Here is an 18,741-nt window from a genome sequence, read left to right as displayed (position 1 = left end):
AAAAAAAAAAAAAAAAAAAAAAAAAAAGAAATGTCATGGGTGGGTGTGGTGGCTTACACCTATAATCCCAGCACTTTGGGAGGCCAAAGTGGTAGGAGCTCAGGAACTGCAGACCAGGCTGGGCAACGTGATGAGATCCCATCCCAGGAGGTTGAGGCTGCATTAAGCCATATTCGAGCCACTGCACTCCAGCCCAGGTGACAGAAGGAGGCCTTGTCTCAAGAAAAAAAAAAGAAAGAAAGAAAGAAATGTCACAAGGATGTTTATAACTTATTCCTGGGCTTGTTCAGTAAAGCATACAAACCAACTTATATATTTATATCCCGCATCAAATGTGATCTTAAAAACAAAGGCACAGCTCAAGTCAATCAAAGCAGGTGTACCCTCACTGGCAACACTGTGGTGCTGCTTTTTCTCACTCTAACATGTTTCTACATGTAAAAATAATACCATTCTTATGATATATGAGTGCACATATGTGGTCAAAACCACCAAATGCAAGTAAAAGGTGGTCAGGGCACCATTTTATGACTGTCCACAGGACTTGAAGCTTTGGCCACGAGGAAAAGAGAACTCTGAAGCAAAAACTTCAATGGAAACCATGGCACAGGAGTTTAGTGGTCACTGGTCATGGGCCCCAGGGAACGGCTGTGCAGCCGGCCCCAAACCACGGTGAAGCCAATGAACTCGCAGATCCCTAACATCATACATGAAAGCACTGGAAGAAAACATTTAGGTTGAATAAATGGATTCTGAGATGACAGGGACTTTGCAAAGGGTCTGTCATTCCTCAGGGCCACACCCTGACAAAAATCCTCTCCAACTTCTGACTGTTGTCTGAAATCGCACAAGTAAATTCTAATTTTCTTTGGCTTAGGGCTTTCCTCAGCATTTTTAAAATAAAAATATTTGCAAGAGATATAATACTGTATGCTCCTCTTACTGGTGCCCTAATGTGAATAAGGAGGAGAATATTCCTAAAATAAAATGTGTCCATAGGGCACAGGGACATAGGGAGAACCTGACTGCAATGGGTCCTTGGGAAAAGGATGCTATGGAAGGTGGGGATCAGGGGGCTTGATGCTCACCTGTGTGCCAATGGCCTCCCTGGTGCCCTTCTTAACTTTCATTTCCATGGAAAGCTCTAGTATCTCAGCTCCCCATTGGTGATCCCCTGCAAAGTTGAAACAAACAGGGAATGGGCTGTTCAGTTGCTGAGCAAAGGAAAAAGCTACTGATCCACAGAGGTCGTGTTGTGTAGTAGAAATGAATGGGGCTTGCGGTTGGGAAACACTGTTGTAGCTCTCTATGGCTTTTAGGTCTTTCTGTGTGATCAACTCTCCTCTTGTGGAGGATCAACCCTGTCTAGATATTTACAAAATTAACACTTCAAGTTAATTCCTAAACCCAGCCCAGCCCTGAGAGCCTGCCAATGCACAGGGCTGCAGAAGCTCTTCCACAGTGGGGAGTGGCAATCAGTGGCTCTCAGGAGATGGGCCAACATCCCTTCCCCCGTTCCTTGCTCTCTGCCACCACCATGTCTTTGCCCAGGGATGCAAGATTTGTTTTGCACCTTTCTGAGTGGATCTGAAAGCCTTTTACAGACAAGAATGAGGGTTAACCCAGGACAGAACTCTTAGTTTGTATTCATCAGATTACACTTGGCTAAAGACACAGTCACAGTTGGAAGCAGGAACAGACTCCATCCTTCCTAAGAAGTCTGGTAGGGATTTTGTAATCACAGGATAAGTCTGGAGTATGAGACAAATCTCAAATAAGCTCAGAAATGTGGCAGAGGTGTGCCTCGCTGTGACCTACATGCTACATATGCTGTTTCCTTTAATCCAATCAGCCAGGTGATAGTAGTGGCCGTGGGTATCGGACAATAACAACAACGAACATTTCCATAGGATTTACTATGTGCCAGACACTGTTCAAAGGCCCTTACATACATTCATTGAGAACAATCCTTAGAGACAGGTACTACTACTGTCCTTCCATTACACAGATGAGAAAACTGAGGCACTAAGGAGATTAAGTAACTTACCCAAGTTACTTATTGCACACAACAATAATTACAACTTATTACACTTTAATTTCTCACAATATCTATTACTGTTAGTGCCCTTATTTTGCAGATGAGGAAACTGAGTCTCAGAGGCCTGAAATACTTAGCTAAAGTCAAACAGTGTTGAAGTGATGGCACGGCCTGCCTCTAAAATTTGGGGAGCTTGGAGCTACAAATAGACTCTATGTGTACTCTTGCCCCAAGCTCCCCAAATGTTAGAGCCTATTTGTACTCTTGTCCCAAGCTCCCCAAATATTCCATGAATAAATGGAATATTTGTTCATATTCCATTTGAATAAATATGCAAAAGTTATATATCAGGCTAACAGTTAGACATGTTCTGTCCTCCTACTTTGACAAATAAACCTTCGTGATAACCAGGAAGCCCAGATTCAAATTTAGAATGTTCAGACTCCATGGTCTGAGCCAGAAAGAGGCAGTACACCATGGAGAATCAGACCTTAGCCCCTGGCCTGGTGCCCTTCTCTTCCCACCTTTGAAATTCAAATATGGATACTCCAGTGTGTGCCGTCCACGTCTTCTTCATACTGTCTGTAAACGGCTATCCCTAGGGCACCCAGAACTCGAGGGCATACACATCCTTGGGAGGACAGACCCCAAAAGAGGCCCATACAGGCCCTGGAAACAGGCGCAGGGCCGCTTGCACAGGGAATTCTGGAGTCTCAGGACCTGGAACGTGGTCTTGAGGGGTATCTGTGGGCTCTGGTGGACTCTTCACGGGGTGGAGTGAGCCTTGAGGAGGGCCAGGGCCCTTTAGAGGTCACAGCCCAGGGCAGAGGACCCTCTTGTCTGGGTCAGAGAGTGGTGCTGGTGATAGTGCCAGGGCTTTACCTACCTCTGGCCAACTCCAATGTCCTTGCTACACAAAACCACTGTCACTCCCTTGCCTCTGATGCCCCCAGTTTTCATGCCACTGAGATTTGAAGTGGGTAGAGGGAACACCGTGGGAAAGAGGGAACCTTAAGAACGTTGGGGGGGATGATGGAGGGTAAGGAGGGGAAGGAGCCCGAGAGCTTTCCCTCACTCATTCCCACACTTCCCTTTCCCACTGGGTCCTGCCTCTGGCCTTGGATACACAAACACTGCTCAGAACAAATTCAAGTCATGACCGCACCCTTTCCTTGTTTATGGACACAAAGCAGGGAGAGAATAGGAACAGCCTTGAAAATGGGGTTCTTTCAGAAATTGTTCATTCTCCCCAACCTGGAAAATAGGACTTTTGAAGATCGCCTGGACTAGCCAGCCCCTGCTACTGCTGTTACTTCCTAGCACCTGGCAAGGGCTATTCACATGGACTTAGGAGGGATCCTGTCAATCTGTCCAGGCTTCTAAATTTAGTTTCCATAGATAAATGCAATTTCCTGTGTTAGCTATCATAATTAAAACTTTCCACAGGCTTAATGTTGTATTGTTGACGTTCAAATGTCATCACTCACAGTGTCATGCTTCCTTTTTTAAAGAACAAAATTAACACCCCCACTAACCAACAGCTCCCAAGCCCCCAGCGGTAGAGCTAAAACTCCAGTAAGCCCCTGGCCGTGGCTACCAGTTGCTGCAGTGCGATGCCTCCTGCAGTCCAGCCCTCCCCTCCGCCGACGTGACATCAAGAATCGAAGACAGTCCTCCTGCCTGAACACCAGAGTGCATGTGTCCTAGGCCTGGGACCTTGGAAAACCACCCACACCAGCGTAAACATAAAAAGGAGGCCAGAGTTGGCCAGAGAACATATCAGATGTCGCCAAAGGGATTGGAATGAGAAACAGGAAAGCTGTCAGGAACTGATCTCTCTTCCTGCCACCCTGCTATTACACCACGGTGGTTTCCCGTGCCTCTACTTTCTCCCTGCTGACCACTTTTCTCTGCTTCACTCTTTCACCCCAAACGGCTGCCCAGATAGTCCCGCAGGTCCTCTCCTTTGGAGCATGTGCGGCTCAATTCCAAATAGAGAGAATATAATTGGCTCAATTTTAGTCATGTGTGTATGTCTGGTCCAATCAGCTGTAGATCAAGAGGATGGGTGGAGTCGGGGCCCTTACAAATAAGCCTGGGGCCCGTTCTTGGGGTCGAGTGAGTCGGAAGTGTCCACAGCGAGGTGGGCTTGAGCAACAGTTCTGAAGGTGGGCTTACTATACCCAGTTCAATATCCAGATTATACACATGTTTGAAAGTTATAGCGCTACTGTTTTACCTTTGCCTTAACTGTTTGATTGATAAGCAGTCTGAGGTAAAGTTTCATATCTGCGCTTGTTCTGTGGCACATAGTGTACCTTTATTTATCAAGAATCATCATCATGGCCATAACTTTATCATCCTGCCTCCTACTATTAAAACCGTTTTGACTGTTACGGAGCCGTACTAAAAGGCCAAAATTAGAAGTAGGAATAAACATTGCCGAGAAGTAGTTATGGTCACTACTTTGCATTTTGCCTGGCTGAAGTATGTTGGAACTTGCGTGGAATATGGCTATTGTCAACCTGTATGTAAAACAATAGCCGATTCTACGCTCTGAAATATCATAAACCTCTCAGTCCATAAATCTTAGACGAGGATATCTGAGGAATTTCTGGCAGATACACCAAGAAAGGTTGCCAATCTAGATGTTAGAGGAATTTGTTGATTCTCCAGCCAACCAAGAACATTAACACTTCACCCGTATTCCAGAGGAATGCAATTATTTTGTACAGTCGGATAGTCTTTAGGGAATGGGCAATATTGCTATTACATATTTTAAGAAACATGCATTTGGTTTCTCTGATATTAATGTTCGCGGAGAACAAAGCACTCATTGCAAACTAAATTTTGGGCATGGTATATAGTCTGTGCTGCCAGATGAAGTTTCAATGTAAAAAAAAAAAGCACTTTTTTCTTGCTAGAATGACTAAAGAAAAATTTTGTGTACCAAAATCAAAACTGTAAACTAAAATCCATTAATCCCTTTACTCATTCATCTGTTGTTCATTGTGCATTTGCTCTGTCCTAGGCACTGCACTAGATGCTGTATATACAGAGACAAAGGACACAATTCTTGCCCTCATCACACTCACAGTCCAGCAGCAAAGATGGATTCATAAACCAAAAATGACAGTGTAATGTACTAAGGGTAATAAGTACACATAAAATGTTAAGGGAGGACCTAGGAGGGACTTGTAACTCAGCCTGGGTTGAGTGGGGTTAGGGAAAACTTCCTGATGGAGAATAAAGCCTGAGTTGACGTTTAAAGTTGAAAACAGAGTTAACCAAGCAAATGAAGTTGGAAGCATGAAAGAGCACGATGGACTGTGGATATGGGTGATGACTTGTTTTGGCTGGAGGTTAGGCCAGGAGTCGTAGGGATGGGACTGGAAAAGTTGACCTGGGGCCAGGTCATAAAACCTCAGGCCTTGCTGAAGTTTTGGGACTTTATTCTAGGATGATATGGAGTTTTCAGAAAAATTTTTAAAGAAAACTTTTTATTGAAGTGTAAAATACATGCAGAAACATGCATGTGTAAGTATTCAGCTTGATAAATTTTCATGAGCTGAATATAGCTGTGTAGCCAGAAGCCAGATCATAACACACCCAGCATCCCGGAAGCCCCCTGCTGTTTCCTTCCAGCCACTACTTCCCTCTCCAAGGTTGACCACTGGCCTGACTTCTAACACTATGGATTTGTTTTGCCTGTTTTTGAATATTATTTAAGTGAAAGTTTAAACTATGTACTCTTTTGTGTCTGGCTTCTGTCAGCATGATGTTTGTGAGCTTTAACCATAGTGTGTTCAGTCTCATGGTTGTATGATATCCCGTTGTATGGATATCTGTAACTTATTTATTCCTCCCATTATGTATCAACATTTGAATTCTTTCCTATTTAAGGCCATTATGAATCGTGCTGTGGTGAATATTCTCGTGTATGTCTTTTGGTGTGTATATTTCCTTTGGATAAAATATCTGTGAGTAGAATCTCAAAGGCTAAGCATATATTCAGCCTTATTGGATTCAGCTCAACAGTTTTTACAAAGTGATTGGACTAAAGTCCCAGCATCAGTTTATGAGAATTCCAGTTGTCCCAGTTTGCAACATATGATGTTGGTTTTTAAATTCATTTTAGCCATTCTAGTGTTTGTGTAGTTGTTATGGACTGAATTGTGTGTATGCCCACTCCTTGCCCCAATCGTGAAGACCGAATCCCAAGAGTGACTGTATTTGGAGAGAGGGCCTTTAAGAGGTAATTAAGGTTAATGAGGTCATAAGGGTGGAGCTCTTATCCATTAGGACTGGTGTTCTTGTAAGAAGAGGAAGAGACACCGGAGATCGATCTCTTTTTGCACACGTACAGAGGAAGGGCCACATGAGGACAGAGTAATAAGATAAGCCAAAGAGAGGCCTCAACAGAAACCAATATAAAGAAAATAAAAAGTGAGTTTAATACATAACTGTAAACATAATGCAGAATCTACCTTTCCCTTGACATTTTTCAGTGCAGTATATGTGCTAGGTACTTGGTAAACATTAGCTGTCACCATCATCATCATCACCATCACCACCACATTATCATTGTGGAGATATCTAGGATTACTTCCGCGGCAGATTGCAAAAAGGATCACATTTCTCCACCCCTCTCTCTATCCACACTCCTTAAAATGTAACTTTGCATCTACTTCCATTAAGAGGTGGTGTATATTTCTCCATCCCTTGAACATGGGCTGGCTGTGTGACTTCTGGCCAAGAGGATGCAGTGGAAATGATATGGTGTTTTAATTATGATCCTCTGCCCCAAGAGGCATTGAATGGTTTCCGCTTTCTCTCTTGGAAGTCTGTCCATCTGCCATGTGAATAAACCTAGGCTAGCCTGTTGGAGGATAAGAGACCATATGGACCCAGGCATCCCAGTTGTCCCAACAGAGGTTCCAGACATGTGAGAAAGCCCAGTCAAGATCAGCTGAATCTGGCTCAGGTCAGCAGAAATGCCCCACTGGCCCATAGGCTTGTGAGCAATAATAAATGGCTGTTGTATTAAGCTACTGATTAGGGGTGGTTTGTCAGGCAGCAATAGGTAATTGCTACAACTTTCAAACAGAGACATAAACTGAGACAGAAGATATAGGAGGGAGAATGCATCTGGAGGTAGGAGTCTAATAAACTTCAGACATATGGAGTTTAAGATAGCTAAGAGCATTCTGTGGAGGTGTTGAGAAGAGCAGTCTGATCTAGAGGCAAAGATTTAAGAAAACTCAGCATTAGTTAGAAACAGAAGCCCCAGGAACGGCTGACCTTTTCCAGGAAGACAGAAGAGAGGGCTGAGAAGAGAACTCTGGGGAAAATCAACATTTCAAGTATGAGCAGAGGAAGATGATGATGAGAAGGAACAACCAGAGAAGTCAGAGGAAAACCAGAAGAGAGTGTATAATGGGAGAAAGGCATGTGCATTTAAAACCACATCATGAGTTTGGGAAAGAAGGCAGGAAAATGGTCAAGGCATCCTCCCCTATCTAGAGGACTCTATGCACTGGACGCAGGAGTGTAGTGTGGGATGAGCCTAGAAAGGAAGGTAATAGGTGGACCATGAAGAACCTCATAGGCCACTCCAAGGAGTCTGGGTTTTATCCTGAAGGACTTTAACAAAGGAGTAACTTGAACAGGTTTTTGTTTGAAGATCCCTCTGCAGCAATACAGTGGATGGACTGATTGGAGGGAGCAAGACAGAAGTCAGGGAGACTAGTTGGGAAGCTCTCAAATAAATCCAAGTGAGAAAAGACAAGGGCCTGAACTGAAGGGATGACTGTAAGTATGAGAGCATCTTTTCTCTTCATGTCTACAGTCTGATGGATTCAAGAAAAAGTTGGGAGATAGAACTGGCAGGCCTTTGTGACTGATTGTATGTGGTAGGTCAGAGAAGACAAAATGACTCTTCGTTTTGGGGTTTAGGCATCTGGGTAGATGACCTAACATAGATGGAAATAAGTGTAATGCAAGGAAATACTCTGGCCCCTCTAGCCTGTGACTATAACATATTCTTCATTGGTATACCTAAATTATTATATTATAGAGCCTGCACTGCTAGAAATCAGGTACTGTCACTATCCCATCAGTTGTTTCTGAGAGTGTCTTAGAATGCCTCTCAGTTGAGCTACAGACAAGTTCCATTGGGTTCTTCTTCTCTAGCCTTCTCATCTTGCTGCTGCTGTTGCTGCTGCTGCTATTGAAACCCTCCTGAGATTCTTACCCTGTAGGATCAGCTGGCTGAGGATGACCGCCACCTGTGGATCACCACACCAGCCTTGGAAATAGGATGTGCCCTCTAAAAACTGACCAGGTTCACAAGTGCTGTCTCAGTTTGGCATCTCTAGAAATTGGCCCCCTTTTTTTTTTGCCTGGACTTTTTAACTTCCATGTTGCTGCTCGATTAGATACCTGCCATTACTATTCACTGCCTTCATGTGACAGCAGTAGCTACTCTGCCAATAGGATGACTCTAGGCTCTCCGTGTCACTCAGACTCAGCTGGTCTCAGGTGGTAGATCTTTCTCTCTTCCAGTTCAAATCGCTTCTCACCTCCCATTCCTTGTCCCAGAGAAACCACTTCACAGGATAATTGACAGCAGAAACATCTATTTCTCTGCAGGTAAAAACTCTGTCCCTATTTACCAGCAGATAGTCTTGTTCCATCGCTCAAAAGATACAATCACAAAATAGTCTAAAATAGCTCAAAATAAGTCAAAATTTCCCAAAGGCTGGGTCACTCACTCCTGTCCACAGTTACCTTGGTAAACAGGGAATACAGGGAAAAATTTAAAGGAAGATCGTGTGTCCATTTTACCCTTGATGATGTTGTGGAAGTATGACATTCAAGTGGATATAAGTCTGCAGTGAGGGAAGGAGAGAGAAAAGGTCAGTGGATCAGCATGTGGGTGGTCTTAGAAGTGAGGGATGCAGTGTTGTGCTAGAGCTGGTTCATTCAGCTGTTAAGGATCAGTTACATGCCTCTCCTCCCAACTCCACAATGACTGGGAGATTGATATTGGCCATAGTGAGAGTATTTACACCACAGAAATCAGCAAACACTACAAGTCAGGGCTTTTCTTTACCGTGGAAGCGCTGCTTGTTAAACATTTGCCAGCATACTATTATAGGAGAGGGTGAAATCATCCGAGGAGGGCAGATACAGCGAGAGAGGAAAACATCTGAGAGGGAACGCCAAGGAACGAACATTTAGGAAATGGACAGAGAAAGAGGAGTTGTAAATAGAATAAGAAAAAGTATCCAGGAGGCAGCGAAAAGTTGTGCTGTAGACACCAAGGGAAGAGAGTTTACAGAGTAACCCTATGGGATATGTGTCTCAAGACACTCATAAATAAGGCCAGATTAGGTGACAGGGATCAATTGATCAGTTGTTGAAATGTTCAATTGATCAAAGGGTGGTTATTCTTATTTTTTAAAAGCTATTTTAACTGTTTTTAATTTTAAGCAATCAAAAGGGCTATTTCATAGTCAAGCCAGTAAGTAGTTAAGGTTGCTGCAAATAGCTAGTCAGGGTTTTTATCTTTCTTTCTTTCTTTATTTTTAAAAAACCTAGTTATATTGGTCATTTCAACAACTGAATGAAATAAACAGTCTATTGTTGGGCAATTGACCTATTCAAACTTTCTGTCCAGCCACCCAGACTTAGTTATACACATCAAATCATATTCTTTTGGATCTACAGAAGACTATAAAGATCATAGATATTCTAATTATCAAGCTAAGAAAATTAAAGTTCAGAGAAGTTAAGTGACATGGCATGATCACAGTCAACACGCGGCTGCCTCCTGGTACAGGCAGGACTGAATACAGGTCTCCCAACTCCTCTCTCCTGCTATCCTTACCTCTTGGCAGAGGCTCTCCCTATAAATGCAAGACTAATATGAGTTCAGCTGAGTCTTGAGGCAAAAATGTCTGGAGTCTTTGCAATCTCTTTATGAACATTCAGACAAATCAGTGTCATTAGGTGTATTTTCTTCAGCTAGGTGATATATCCCCAATAACACACAAGATTTAAGCCCATGATCAGCTCTGACTTCCCCAACCAAGGGAAACTGGAGGGTCTGGGAGCCATTTTATTTTCAAGGTGTTTCCAGGAAGAACATGTTGAGCAGACATTCTCTGGTCAGGGAAGTTTCATACCCACTTCCTTTGCTTGTCCTGAGAACCAGGAAAAGATATGACTGCTTATTGCATCAAAACATTAGGTTTTGAATCTGATTGTAACTCACAGACATTGTACAGTATTTATGTAAAAAATGATAACATCTATTAGAAGTACAAATAACAACTTTGGTTGTATGAGGAATTTAAATCTACTAGTAACTTCTACTAGGAATTTAATCCACTAGTATTATTTTCCACCGAAGCTCTTCAGAAGACTTGTGGTTCACAGTACCAGCTTCCTGAACAGCCTCATTTCCTGACTGCTGTTCAGAAGATCGGGAGACTCCCCCATGGCTTAGAGAGTGTGTGGGAGAAAACTCCACTCTCTTCCCTCCTCAGAAGGGGGAGGGAGAACAGCTGCTAATTGAGTTTTCTTACTTTTGACTTGAGGTGGGTGTGGATGCCCCTGCAGAGCTGGAGTTCCAAATTGGAACCAGTATGATTGCTCTTATTACTCTTCTTTATCTAGTGAGCCAGACACTGAAGACAGTGTTTACTGCCATCCAGGAACCAATAAGTCCATAGAAGGACCAAACACTTAGTCCTTATTGTTATTTGCTTATACGTATGACTGCAGTCACCCTGTGCTACCCGGGTCCTGAATTATTAATCTCTTAAAATGGCATCTAATGGGCTGTGACACAGGTCCCGGCCACCTCTACTTCTTTCAGATGCTGTCTGGTGAATGCCTCTATGGCCCAGAATCTTCCTCTCCTTCTCCCTTTAAAACTTTGTTTACCATCACTGTTGCTTGCATTTTGCATATTCTCTGGGAGCAGATTTTCCTCTTTGCAAATGAAGTAAGTCATCTAAGGAAATTATTCACATTTCCATTTTCAACATATATTCTCCTGTCATGTGGGTGTTATTCCTGAATACATTGGTTCAGCAGTAAATGTGAATAACGCTTGATATCATCTGCCTCCTTTGGTTTTGTTTCTTAGTTTCCCCAGTAAATTAAACATTTTTTTCAATTGTCTCTGTTATTTGTATCTTTTTGAGAGGTGAAATCAGCTGGACTTCTGGGTCAGGTGGGGACTTGAAGAACTTTTGTGTCTAGCTAAAGGATTGTAAATGCACCAATCAGCACTCTGTAAAAATGCACCAATCAGCACTCTGTAAAAATGCACCAATCAGTACTCAGTAAAATGGACCAATCAGCACTCTGTAAAATGGACCAATCAGCAGGATGTGGGCGGGGCCAAATAAGGGACTAAAAGCTGGTCAACCGCGCTCCAGCAGTAACATGCTTTGGTAGTTTTGTTCTTTGTTTCTTCATAGTAAGTGTTGCTGCTGCTCACTCTTTGCGTCAGCACTGCTTGTATGAACTGTAACACTCACTGCGAGGGTCTGCACCTTCATTACTGAAGTCAGCGAGACCACGAACCCACCGGGAGGAACAAACAACTCCAGACTCACCACCTTTTAAGAACTGTAACAGTCACTGGGAAGGTCTGCGGCCTCACTCCTGAAGTCACCCAGACCTCGAACCCACCGGCAGGAAGAAACTCCAGACACAGATGAACACCTGAAGCAACAAAGTCCTGACACACCATCTCTAAGAGCTGTAACACTCACTGCGAGGCTCTGCAGCTTCATTCTTGAAGTCAGCGAGACCAAGAACCCACCAGAAGGAGTAAATTCTGGACACATTTTTATCTTACACTTTTAAAAATACATATTTTTAAAACAACTTACAGTTAAATGAAAGGAAATTCTACATTGTGTTCTATGTAACATAACCATGATACTAGATGTCTTGGCCATTAGTTTCAGTTACTGGTCTTTTAAACATTTTAAAACTCTATTGATCTGGGCCGGGCGCGGTGGCTCAAGCCTGTAATCCCAGCACTTTGGGAGGCCGAGGCGGGCAGATCATGAGGTCAGGAGATTGAGACCATCCTGGCTAACCCGGTGAAACCCCGTCTCTACTAAAAAATACAAAAAACTGGCCGGGCGAGAGGGCGGGCGCCTGTAGTGCCAGCTACTGGGGAGGCTGAGGCAGGGGAATGGCATAAACTCAGGAGGCGGAGCTTGCAGTGATTCGAGATCGCGCCACTGCACTCCAGCCTGGGTGACAGAGCAAGACTCCGTCTCAAAAAAAAACAAAACAAAACAAAACTCTGTTGATCTGTCAGTTTCTTCCTTAAGGCATCATATGCATACACTACGCGCACACACACAAAAACACACATGTATTCATTTAAAACACCTTTTTTTTTTGTATGCCTGGCCTTGTAATTGGTTGATATACGGGGAAAATTCTAAGTAATATCTCAATGCTGGGTTTCTGAGGTCATCTAAACATTACAATACCCTAGTAGTGAATATTTGTCACAGAGCTTTAATTGTCCATAGACATACTGAGAAGTGAAGGCTTGAGAAAGTTGCCAGTGATTGCTCCTCGACTAGAGTCAGTCACTTAAGTCAGTGGTTCCTCACAGTGTTAGGACAATGTTTCCAAAGGACCGTCCAGCCATGAGAGATGTAAGTCAATATAGGGAGTTTTCATAAAGCAGAGTTTATTCAATTTTTTTAAAAAGTGAGGTTCATAGGTTTTCTACTTTTTGGAAGCTAAATGTCCTTTATTTTATGACATGATAGTGATGTGACAGTAGATGATAAAATTTCTCCATAATCTCTTTCCTTGGCAAAAAAAAAAAAATGATTCTTCCTCATCAGTCCCCAAAGTTTTCTGGACATTTAGGGATTATTGTTGGGATTCCTCTCTTTGTTTACAACACCTGTTGCCTGCACCAACATCTCTTGCCCTCTTTGGCATCCCAATGGCATTTACTATTCTCCAAATCAATTTAAAAATTCAAGGTCATGCTGGAATTAGTATGTTCATCTTTCCCAGTTACCATGCATGCTTTCTGTGATAATTACCCTCAGGTTTTGTAGGAAGACAGACCCCCAGAGATGCATTCACATATGCAAATACGCACTCAATAAAAATCTGAGTGCCTGTATGTTGGAGAAACAGCAATGACTAAGACAGATGAGTCCCAGTTCCCTCGAGGCTCATTTTCCATGCATTGGGCGGTAGGGCTGTGGTGGCAGGGCAGGGAGATTAACAATAAATAGATAAACACTTAAGCCACAGAATTCTGTATTGTGATAAATCTGAGGTTATGGAGAAGTTTCCAGTTTATGTGCATAATTACCAGAATAACTGGTGGTGGCCCCGGGAAAGGGATGGGCCACTTCAGATGGGGGCCAGGCACAGCTCAGAAGGAAGTGATATTTGAACTGAGATCTGAATGACCAAGAGGAGCTATCCATGAAATGACTGGGGGAACAGTGTTCCAGGCCCAGGGACTGTGCAAAGACCCTAAGGTAGAACTTGGCCTTTGCAGGGATAAGAGATAAAAATCACAAATTCTGTTTTGAACATATTAAGTTGATCTTTGACATTCAAGAGAAGATTTGACATATGCAACTGGATATATTAGTTCGGAGTTCAGACAAGAGGTTGAGGCTGCAGATAAAAGTTAGGAAACATGAGCATATGGATGACATTTAAACCAGATAGTAGGGAAAAAGATAGGGCCAAGAAGTGTCTGAATCAGACACTCAGACACTGAGGAATCATGGACGAGCAATCAGCAGAGGAGCAGCTGGAGACGTCGGAGGAAACCCGGGGAATTTAGAGATGAAAATATTTTAAAAATGAGGGGCCAAAGCACAATGTGGGTGGAATTTTTTCAATACAAAAAACCTTTCACTTATGTTATGATTTTCATAAGCCTGCAGTGATAATAAGTGTAAAGGTGGCTCCTTTCACGATTCAGGCACCGCTTACTTTAAACTAACCCCGGTTCCATCCTCCACAGGCGTGGTGGGCCCAGAGCTCTGCTGGCTGCTTCTGCCATCTTCTACAACAGCTTCGGCCACCGGGGTCTGAGCACATGTCCCATCCAGAGCACAACAGTGAGTTCAGTCCTTGGACACAGGGCTCCTTCTTAATTACTCTTTCAGTTCTGAAACCTTACTTTCCTCTCATGCCGAGAAAAGAGAATAACAAGTTTTTAGAGACCCTGGTCTGCTTAAATTCCAAGGTAGATATAACTCAGTTTCCATCTACCTAATCAATGTATTAATGGATTTAATTGATTTTACATAGAATAGTTTTGATTTCCTATTAATCAGGTTAGTGAACTACCATCCCTACCTCACCCTTTTTTTAAATCGTTGTTTTTAAAGAGGGTTCCCTTTTCCTCTAAGGGTTTGAAAAATGCATTTAGAGAAGCAGAACATTTGGAAATCAGTTTCAAATGATGTTCCTCACATTCCTCTTTGAATGATGGCTGTGAAGAGAGCCTGGAAACTGTTCAAGCCTGCCAGAAGAGTACTGCCTTATATCCTTCCGGATTACATTCTTTATTGTTGTTATTGTATTTTTGGATATTGTTTGGTCAGAGGCATAAGATAGAACAAAGATATTGGACTAGAATTTGAGATAACTGAATTCTGCTTCTAGCTCTGGGCAAGTCAAAAATCTCTTTGTGTTTCAGTCCCTCGAGTAAATGGGGCAGGCCTACCCATATTAGCTGTCTGATGTTAAGTGTAATTTTCTTTTCTTTCTGTTTTTTTCTTTATTTCTTCAAAAAAAAAAAAAAAAACCAGGATACATGTGCAGAACGTGCAGGTTTATTACATAGATATCCGTGTGCCATGGTGGTTTGCTGCACCTATTGACCCATCCTCTAAGTTCCCTCCCCTCGCCCCCAACCACCCGACAGGCCCTGGTGTGTGTTATTCCCCTCCCTGTGTCCATATGTTCTTATTGTTCAACTCCCACTTATGAGTGAGAACATGCTGTGTTTGATTCCCTGTTCCTGTGTTAGTTTGCTGAGAATGACGGCTTCCAGCTTCATCCATGTCCCTGCAAAGGACATGATCTCATTTTTTCTTATGGCTGCACAGTATTCCATGGTATATATGTACCACATTTTCTTTATCCAGTCTATCATTGATGGGCATTTAGGTTGGTTCAATGTTATTAAGTGTAATTTCAAAAGGTTAAAATCATATCTCTCAGGAAAATAGAATATGAATACATGTCAAAGATTGTATTTATTGAGGTGAACGTTAAGATGTTAAAACTGATTCAAAAATGAGATTATGCGTGTATAAAATTTAATTTAAAAATGTTATAAGATTGATGAGTGAAAACTGGTTGGTGTCCAACAGGACAATAAAGTAATCTTTGTGCTTACTGGCTCTATTGCACAGAAATTATTTGCATCTTTACCAGACAAAAATTTTTAAGTTAACCTCTGCACCTATGGAGTGCAAAGTCAGTAGAAAATTAAGCCCAATACTGCACTGAAAGAAGATCCAATAATCAGTAATATTTTCTGGCTATTTTCAAATGTCAGATAAGTTTTCTGACATATATGTGTTTTACATATATGTAAATAATACTGGCTAACATTTCTTGAACACGACTATGTGCTGGGCAACACTTAACATGCTCTATCTCTTTGGATACTCATTACAACCCTACGAGGTAGGCATTTTTATTATCCCCATCTTATAGGAGAGAAGACTGAGGCTCTTCTTAACCAGCCTAAGGTCACAGAGCTCCTAAGTGGCAAGAGTGGTGATTAAACTGAGGTCTGACTCTAAAATCTTTGTTTCAGTTCCTAAATTATTATTATTAATAATATTATTATTAGAAGTCAAAAGGAATCATGAATGTGAAAGTGTTTTAAAGACTGCGAATATGCTATAAGTTGCAAGGCATTCTTATTAAATCTAGATCACTATTAAAGAGTAAGGCACTGAGAGTTACTGCTGTGTCATTGTGGAGGGAGCAGCGTTCATTATGGAAAAGGTCTGCTGTCCTAGAAATGCCTGTGAGACTATCTCGACTCTGTTCCCTTGAGCTGAATTGGTTTTACCTAACTCAGACTACTTTTCTCTCTTTTTTTTTTTTTGGAGGATGGATTTCATTAAGAGGGTTTCTTGGCCTATTTTTGGTTAAATGCATGGAGAGGTATCCAGTATGAAACCCTTTCTCACTTTTCTTTGTGTTTTCTTTTCTCAGCTTAGTAGAGTGAAAAGAACACAGGTCTCAGGGCTAGATAGACCTGAGTCTGAATTTCAGCATCATGATTAACTAGTGTTAATACCTGGAGCAAATCACTTAGCCTAGCTTATCTTAAAACCTGCCCAAGTGCACAAAAATCACTTGAGGGAGAACGTAATGTTCATTCAGAGGCAGGGAGGGGGAATCATTTCCTTGTTAGTAAAAGAACAATATTGTTACCTACCTTCAAAGTATTTTGAGAAATGACATTTAGTAGGACATCAGAAATGTTAGTTCTAGCCTGGGCAACATAACAAAATTTCATCTCTACCAAGAATTTAAAGAAATACAAAATTAGCTGGGCATGGTGGCACATGCCTGTCGTCCCAGCTACTCAGGAGGCTGACGCAGGAGGATTGCTTGGCCTGGGAGGTTGAGGCTGTGAGCTGTGATTGTGCCACTGCAGTTCAGCCTGGGTGAAGAGAAAGACACTGTCTCAAAAGAAGAAAAAAAAGAAGAAGAAAAAAGAAATGTTAGTTCTGTTCTTCCCATATTCTTTCTTTCTTTCTTTTTTATTTATTTATTTATTTATTTATTTATTTATTTATATTTTTTCCCCAGTCTGTAGAACCTGTGAACTTCCCATCTTCTTTCTAAAGAAGTCTTACTAATTTACCATTCTTCTCTCCTCCTGGCCCCTCCTACTTCTGTTTCCTCTCCTCTACTCCCCTCCTCTCCTGTTTCCTTCCCTTCTTTCTTCTCCTCTCATCCCCTCCATTTCCCTCCCCTCCTTCCCTGGATCCCCACTTCTTTTCCTGTGCCCCCAGTTCTTCTCCCCTTCCTTCCCTTCTATCCTTTCTCACCTCCTCTTGTCCCTTTCCCTTCCTGTCCCTTTTCTTTCTCTTCCCTCAAGGACCCTGAGACCAGAATCTCCTAAATAGTGAGACCTTATTTTCACCTTACTAATTTAGAGAAACTGTGGAATGAAATCTAGAAGGACCTGCTGTGATCTCTTTCTATTCCAACTCTCACTTTATCCATGAGAGGACTGAGAACCAAGGAGGTTAAACCCAAACCCAGATACCCTGACTTCTGGTCAGTGCCCCTCCTAACACTTCACCAAGTCCCCTCCGCGTCTATTCTATCAATGTGATGTGATGGCTCCTCCCTATCTTCACTTAGCAGTGGATCAGGAGTCTGGGAAATATGGGGAGATGAATAATTGCTGTAGTTTGTTCCTGAAGAGTGAGGTAAGGTCTTGTAACTTCTGAGGCTACCAGAGAGAATGCACCATGGCACATAAAACAAAAAGGCCAAACGTTATCACCATCAAATGTGCAATGTCTTCCCCAGCTGGTCAGGAAAATGTGGCCTATACAAATTGCAAGGAAAATCATCTGTGGTCATTTTCACAGAGAACCACAGCTTTTACACTTACATTTAATGTCCCTGGAAAAAGGACAAAACAGCATCCTGCAAGAGATAAGGCTGGTGAGAAAAAAAAACAGATAATAAGCGTGGTGAAAGCAGCCAGAGCCCCAGCCACGACACAATGCCTTCTCCAAGTTCCTTAGTGGAAAAATTAAAGGCAGCACCAGACTTCCTTTGCGTGCATTAGCAGAGGAAGGGGTGCTTCCTGGCCCTGCCCCACTCTCCTCACACCGGTTCCACTGGTCCTGTGGTCTTGGCTCTAAATGTCAGGGAGGGAAGCTGGAGGTGGGTGCTCAGATGGGACTCACCTCAAGAAGGAAGGGACTATTAGAAGGGGTGGGTCTCACAGAGCAAGCTACATGTTCTGTAAGGCAGATTCCTTAGTTTTGCATGACAGTGTTGAATTCCCATGTGTATATCTGAACTTTTAATAGAGTGGTGTTTACTGGCCTTCCGTCTGTTGCACTCTGGGGAGGGCTAGTGTCCCTACGCAGGGCGAGAGCATTAGAGAGGGCATGGCCCCTGCTTACCCAGGCTCAGGAGGACAGCAAGGGTTAGGGCAGAGAAGAGGAAGAAGAGGCAGTTCTGTAGAGACAAGAGGTAGATTTGTAGTTGTCAAAGGCTGGAAGGAATGGGGAATGACTCCTAATGGAATCCTTTTTGGGGTGATGAAAATATTCTGGAATTCGATGGAAGTGATAGTTTCACAATTTTGTGAATATATTAAAACCACTGACTTGTGTGCTTTCAATGTGTGAATTTTATAGTATGTTACTTACATTTAAATAAAAGAAATGTGATGATAACAAAGAAGGAATGGTGAATTTTGGAGCAATGCTAAGTGCTTTCAGGACCAGCTGCTCTCCCCCAGGTATCCTGCCTGCATTTCATAAACACTTTCATTCTTGTGAATTCATTTCATAATTTTCATTATAGTGGAATTATTATCATTATTATTATAGTGATTATTATATATATAATTATTTATATATTATTATATATAGTGATTATTATATATAATA

At 42.3% G+C, this 18,741-nt stretch overlaps 1 long non-coding RNA gene across 1 annotated transcript; it reads left to right on the top strand.

Annotated features, from left to right (window-relative positions):
* Nucleotides 1-11,630: 11,630 nt before the first annotated feature.
* LOC108519774 (uncharacterized) lies at nucleotides 11,631-14,728 on the top strand. Its single transcript, XR_001882731.1, has 3 exons — nucleotides 11,631-11,887; nucleotides 14,088-14,184; nucleotides 14,479-14,728. It is a non-coding gene; the product is annotated as an uncharacterized LOC108519774 (long non-coding RNA).
* Nucleotides 14,729-18,741: the final 4,013 nt, after the last annotated feature.

Source organism: Rhinopithecus bieti, unplaced genomic scaffold, assembly GCF_001698545.2.
Source record: "Rhinopithecus bieti isolate Rb0 unplaced genomic scaffold, ASM169854v2 scaffold_47995, whole genome shotgun sequence".
NCBI classification, from domain to species: domain Eukaryota; kingdom Metazoa; phylum Chordata; class Mammalia; order Primates; family Cercopithecidae; genus Rhinopithecus; species Rhinopithecus bieti.
Note: the sequence above shows the minus strand (reverse complement) of the source record. Positions and strands in the feature narration are given on the sequence as shown.